Source organism: Typopeltis vanoorti, chromosome 14 (assembly GCF_054136105.1).
Source record: "Typopeltis vanoorti isolate ZY-2024b chromosome 14, IOZ_Tvanoo_1.0, whole genome shotgun sequence".
Taxonomy (NCBI): Eukaryota; Metazoa; Arthropoda; class Arachnida; order Uropygi; family Thelyphonidae; genus Typopeltis; species Typopeltis vanoorti.
Genome location: NC_143562.1, coordinates 6,885,768 through 6,891,767, shown reverse-complemented (window position 1 = coordinate 6,891,767; position 6,000 = coordinate 6,885,768).

The following is a 6,000-nucleotide window of genomic DNA, read 5'->3' as shown; positions in this document are numbered from 1 at the left end:
CGCAATCTATTTCACTTATTCGTGCTGTATCTCTTCTATGCTGATGTTGGGTTTTTTATTTCTTTTTTAATTTCGACTTGATGTTTGCAATCACTAAACTATGGTCCGAGTCTATATCCGCTCCTTAAAAAGTTCGACATTGTTGTACTTATGTTATCCATCTTCTTTTAATCATAATCATATCAATCATGTTTTTGGTTTTCCCATCACTTGATCTCCACGTCCATTTTCTACATTCATTTTGTTGGAATCTTGTGTTCCACAGCAAATTCCAACAATTTTTCACCTCGTTCATTTCTTTCTCCGAAACCATATTTTCCCGTGACTCTTTCCCAACCATCATTATCTATTCCAACTTTGGCATTCCAATCTCCTTCAATAATTAGCACATCTTGCTTTGGTATTGTTTCTATTGTCTCTGTCAGATCTTTGTAGAATAAGTCAATATCCTCATCTGTGCTGTCAGATGTGGGTGCATATATCTGGACTATTCATATGTTGAATGGCTTTTCCTGAAATCATGCTACTATGATTCGTTCATTGACTGGTTTGTAGCCTACCAGTGCCTCTCGAGCTCTTTTGCTAAGTAGGAAGCCAACTCCTGTTTCGTGCATGGTGTCATGTCCTGACTATATTATTTCGTCCATTGATCTCTCCAGATGATGTCCATCTCATCTCTACCAATCGTAGTACATCCCACCGATATCTCTTCATTTCCTCATGAAGTAGTTCTAATTTTCCTGACGTCCAGAGTGTTCGCACATTCCACGTTCCTACTGAAAACAGTTCTATTAGTTTCAGTTTCAGTTTCTGTTTCCTTTCGGTATCCCACTTTTCGATCCAACCCTGATCGCTTGATTGGTATCGCGGGCCTTGTTTATCCGGGAGACGCCCGAGCTGGCATGTTGTAACTGTTGATTGTATAGGCATCAGATAACAATCGTGTTTTTTCTTTACGGTCAGAGCATCGACACTCAACTGACCGACCCTCCTCCTTTATCCAGGCTTGGGACTGGCAAGAGACCCCTAAGGAGCCATGGCGGAGTTGCTGATCGCAGTCATTTATTGCTTGCATTGATGGTTTTCAACATCCAGCGCGACAATGGCTACTTGTTGGACACTGGAAGCATCATAACCAACACGTTTGGTTTCTGGTGGTGATTATGAGATCAGCACGATTACGATTGCGTGAATCCGCTCAGACAGTGCAATCAACAAACAGTAATTTTGCTGTCAATTTTACAAAAGTCATTGCTATAACTGTTCACATGACTGGTTAAAAAAAAGAATTACTCACCGATTAACGAACAATTCCAGTGCTATGAGGAATTCAAAACATCCACTGAGTTAGTGATCTCTGGAAAGTAGAATTCGGTTGGCCTTGGATAATTCACTTGCACGTGTTGCTCAGTTCTGAAATGATGTCCATTTGTCAAACAAAGAAATGTACCTTTCGCAGTGGCCAAACTGACTGATCCAAGTGTTCTTGAACACTGTGGGATATTTCTACTGGTCTCCTAAAGAACTTCTCCCTCTCCACACACATCGTGCTGACGAGTTTACAATCAACAAGTCTGTATCGAAAGAAAAAATAGTCCGAAAACAGGATATTTGGCCAAAATAAGCTTGCTGATATGAGAAGTCGAATTTATGCAATTGTAATAGACGGTTTACGAAGCCGTACAATACAGCAGGGGATGTTACGGAGCAATTCAGAAAAGCCCAAAATGCGTCAAATCTTGTTATTAATTGCCTTATTGAGAAGTTCCTTATTGCCCAATTAGCTTATCGAGAACCGATTAACTAGACAGGCGGAGTTCTAACACCATTTTATGTTGCTGAAGTAATATTTAGCTGAGAATTGCTTCGTTTTGTCTTCTTTCAAGATGAAGTCCACTGATCTGTTCCAGTACCCAAACTATACATCTTTATGTCTTTCATTGTTCTTTTTGAATGAGCCCCAATATATATTTTTGTTTGTTTTCTTGTTTTTCCTTTTGTTGTTCGTCCTACAACATCACAAAATGCATTAAATTGCTTTCTTGAGTGCTTCAAATTGTAGTACCATCATTGAGAACAATCTGGTGGTACCACCATTGAAATTGTAGTACCGCAATTGAGAACAAAATGACCGATAGTGGAATATGACGCTGTATGAGAGAAAAGATAGTGAGCTTTGCATACGATGAACTTTACATCTCGCTCCTGCATATAAATGCAGGAACGAGATTGACTGTACAATCATTCGAATTGCGCGATGCATCTCACCTCGCGTGAACGTGCCTTGCTTGTGAAGAGTTTCTTCAGGAACGGAGAAAATGATGCAGATGCACTTTGCGAGTACAGACGCCTAAAGACTTTGTAAAAAGGCCCTAAGATACGAAATGCAGTGCGACGCATGCTTCGTCGATTTCGAAGTTTGATCGTTCAACCAGGAAAGCGGGAGTTAATCTGAAATTCGGCAAATGATTGAAGATGTTGCAACTTCAGTTGCTGAGGAATCAAATGAGAATGCTGTGGGTACATGCTGCGCACGTGGCGTAGCAAGACAATTAGATTTGCCGAATGAAAACTTTGAGATGCAAACGGGAGATGACACAGTACGAGACACGTTTGCATTGATATTTTCGGAACGCACAGAGGTAGACAGGATTATCCTATAGAGTGATGAAGCCGCATCTGGGGTACAGCGCATCCCTCCTTGCATTTCAAGTTCCCTTACATTCGCCAAAGGTCACGGCGAATGTAAGGGAACAATGTCAACTCAAGACGGAGAACTTCCCACATAGGACGTGAATCTCAACCATTTTTGGATCAACATTCCACAGAGGATGGGGGCTCAATTTCTATTGAATGGCAACCAGGTTCACCATAAGTAAACCCCTGTGACTTTTGGCTCTGGGGTTACCTCAAAAGCATGGCGTATCGGAGCAAAGTTCTTCTCCTGGAAGATTTGAAAGACAACAATCCACATCAAATGCGAATCCTTTCGACAGATCAGTTTCATTCCTCTGTAAACAGTGTTGTATGTGTGGTATCAGCTATTGGTCCTGCGCAAAGGTCAACGCATTAAACGCCACCTCCATCGATCATCTGGATCTCCTTAAAAGCTCCTGCAGCATCTAAGTTCCACGTGATGTTTTCGTATGACATTATTTTATGAAATGAACGAAATAAACATCGACTAACTTCGTTTGTCATTGACTCTGAATCATTTCACAATTACGTACTATCCCAATCACAACTAATCAGTAGGCTTTCCCATCACAGTGCCATATTTCGCCTATCGGTCATTTTTGAACTAACTTTTTTTATGGTCAAAATCTTTTCCCTATGGTCTGGTTAGAGTACCCACTAATTTTGAGGGCATTTCTCTCTCTCTCTCTCTCAATAATCTATTCTGTTATTTGAAACACCCCTTATATATCCAAATGTTAGGTCTTCTCGTGAAAATTTATTGAAAATGTCTTAACTTGGGAAACATTTGATTTTCAATTATTAATATTTAGTTCCGATGTGATATTTACCCAAAATATTACAGTTTTAGTTTTCGTTGGTGATCGTCTGGAGTTTATTAAATGACAAACGGATCTTCGAACGTCTTTTCATTTTTGTTTGATTATTCAATCGTCTGTGATTAGTTTTCTCATGAAATAAATGTTTTACATTATGTAAATATACAACAATAAATTTTTTCACTTAGAAAAATTTCCAAAGTAACCGTCTATAAACAACTGATACCAAACGACATTCATTTTACATCCATAAACATGCCAAAATCACTGATCGCCAACCAGTTACAGAAACAAATTAAGTTGTTACCACCGCTGATAAACCACTCCATCCGCCATGGTTTTGCACAAATGTTAGCAGGAAACAGATTTATGATGTTGTGCTGGCAACCAAATTGTTTGCATGCGTGTCAAGGACCATATTATCACCTATTCTGTCCATTGCTTTCAGGGCTGACATCCCGAATTCGGTTCTTTATTGAGAAACTTGCTACGCCCACAAAGGAAAGCAAACATCTTTGTTGATGGTGTTTTTATAACACTGTTGACCCATACAAGGAGGGGGGGTCTCCCCTAATCGAATTACTTTCCTTGAGTTTTCTTTCCACCTCCTTCTTCCGATGAAACCCAGCGAGATTGACACTTCACGCCCATTTTCTGAAATATGTTTTTCGCTTAGCTGACTTCGAAGTTAGCACTTGGAGATCTTAGTCGCAGTTTTCTTTCCGCTACGTTAAAAACAGAGAAAAAAAAAAAAAAAGAAAAGAACTCCACTAGAAGTAAGTTGGAGATGTACGTGACTCAGTTCAATATTTTGAAGTGGGGAAAAAAATTGTATCCAGAAGTTGGAAAGTGAAGCAGTTACTCACGCCTGACAAACTTCAATGGTAGAAAAACAAACAGTAGACCTAAATAGACCAGAAATACATGTGAAATGCATTGTTTCAGCCCAATTAGAGCCCACGAATGGATTTCAATATGTCTACGTGTTACTTCCAGAGAGATATTTGTGACGTCACGCACGCGTCACGCTATTAGCCATACGCAACTAGGAGAAACTACTAAGCCTACTTTATCACACAAATATAAAAGCAATATTCCTGTAAGTAATTGCTCTGAATGTATTTCTAAAAAGCACAGAATCATTGCGTATAGCAGATAATAACAGCATTCCTTTAATTAAATTTCTGTATAAGTTCAGTTAAAGATGGTGGATATTATTTAAATTTCTCTGCTTCCACACAAACATATCTTACACAAAACAAATTTGAAAATCGTTTCATTCGTGTTTGTTGTTTGCTGCTTACGTATTTTCGCTATCTCTCTGCCGTGCCTGATCGTAATAAAAGTATTTCAAACCGAATGACAGTATCTTCATCGGTTGCTAGGATACCACATCGAATAGAATTCTCGTGTAGCGAATGCTGAATTTTTTTTTAAACAAAATGCTTTTTACTTAGTGCTGGCAGTTAAAGAAACTACTGGCAGGGGTAAAGGAGGCCTTTAATTGCTTCCACGTCCCCGGGGTGGGTGTATCAAACGACGAAGGTATTTGTTTAACAGCCAAAGATAAACATGAACAGTTTAAGAAAGAAAATAAAAATAAACTGCTTTTCCTTTCGGCAATGCTAGCATTATTTTGAAAGGCTTCATGATTATAGTAAGATATATTGACTGTACCACCGTCAGAACGTATTGAAAGCGGAAGAAATGGGTCCAGTGGTTTATCGGAGAGAAAGAAACGTAGGAGAGATACGCGTTTATAGAATTTATTACTTCGTATTGTGAGTCAGTGCGACATAAGTCATATGACAAAATAATAAATAAAGCTTCAATAAACAGGCAGTTTTATCTTTGCAGTGTCGTGCATGACGTCATACACGTGCTCGCTACCAAACGACAAAGTCTGTAATGTATAAACATGACTTGCTTTTGAATGTATTTTATTTATTTCAATTAAATTAAGGAATTTTGTTTATTTACATGTAATACAGCAAGGGTTAGTCGATTGGTAGAGCCTCTGCTACTAATGGCTCGCAATAAGTTAAGCAAGTTTGAGCGCGGTTAGTAGTTGGAAGGGGTTTCAATCGGATATCGGATGTAATAATTAAAGGATTATATCAATAAGTGATGGTCTTTTGTGTGTGTGTGTGTGTGTTTCATGAAGGCGCAGAGTAATGTAGATGAATAATGTTTGTGTTTCGGATGAGCAACACCGAATGCTCAGGTCACGGGTCATCGCTTATCTCTGTACATGAAGTCGACGCAGCATTTAACTGAGCCTTTTGCAGCTCAATAACCTCGGAAGTGGGTCATTGCATGCGATGGTTGAATCTTTTAGGATGGTTTATTCTCGACGAGGCGTCCAATCTTCGTTCTTACGTACTTCTCACCTGATTAGTGGTGCTGTGCGTTGCCGCTGGACGTGTATCGAAATTATTAACAGCACGCAGTTCGTTAGCGGCTCCGAAGGAACGTCCATCACACC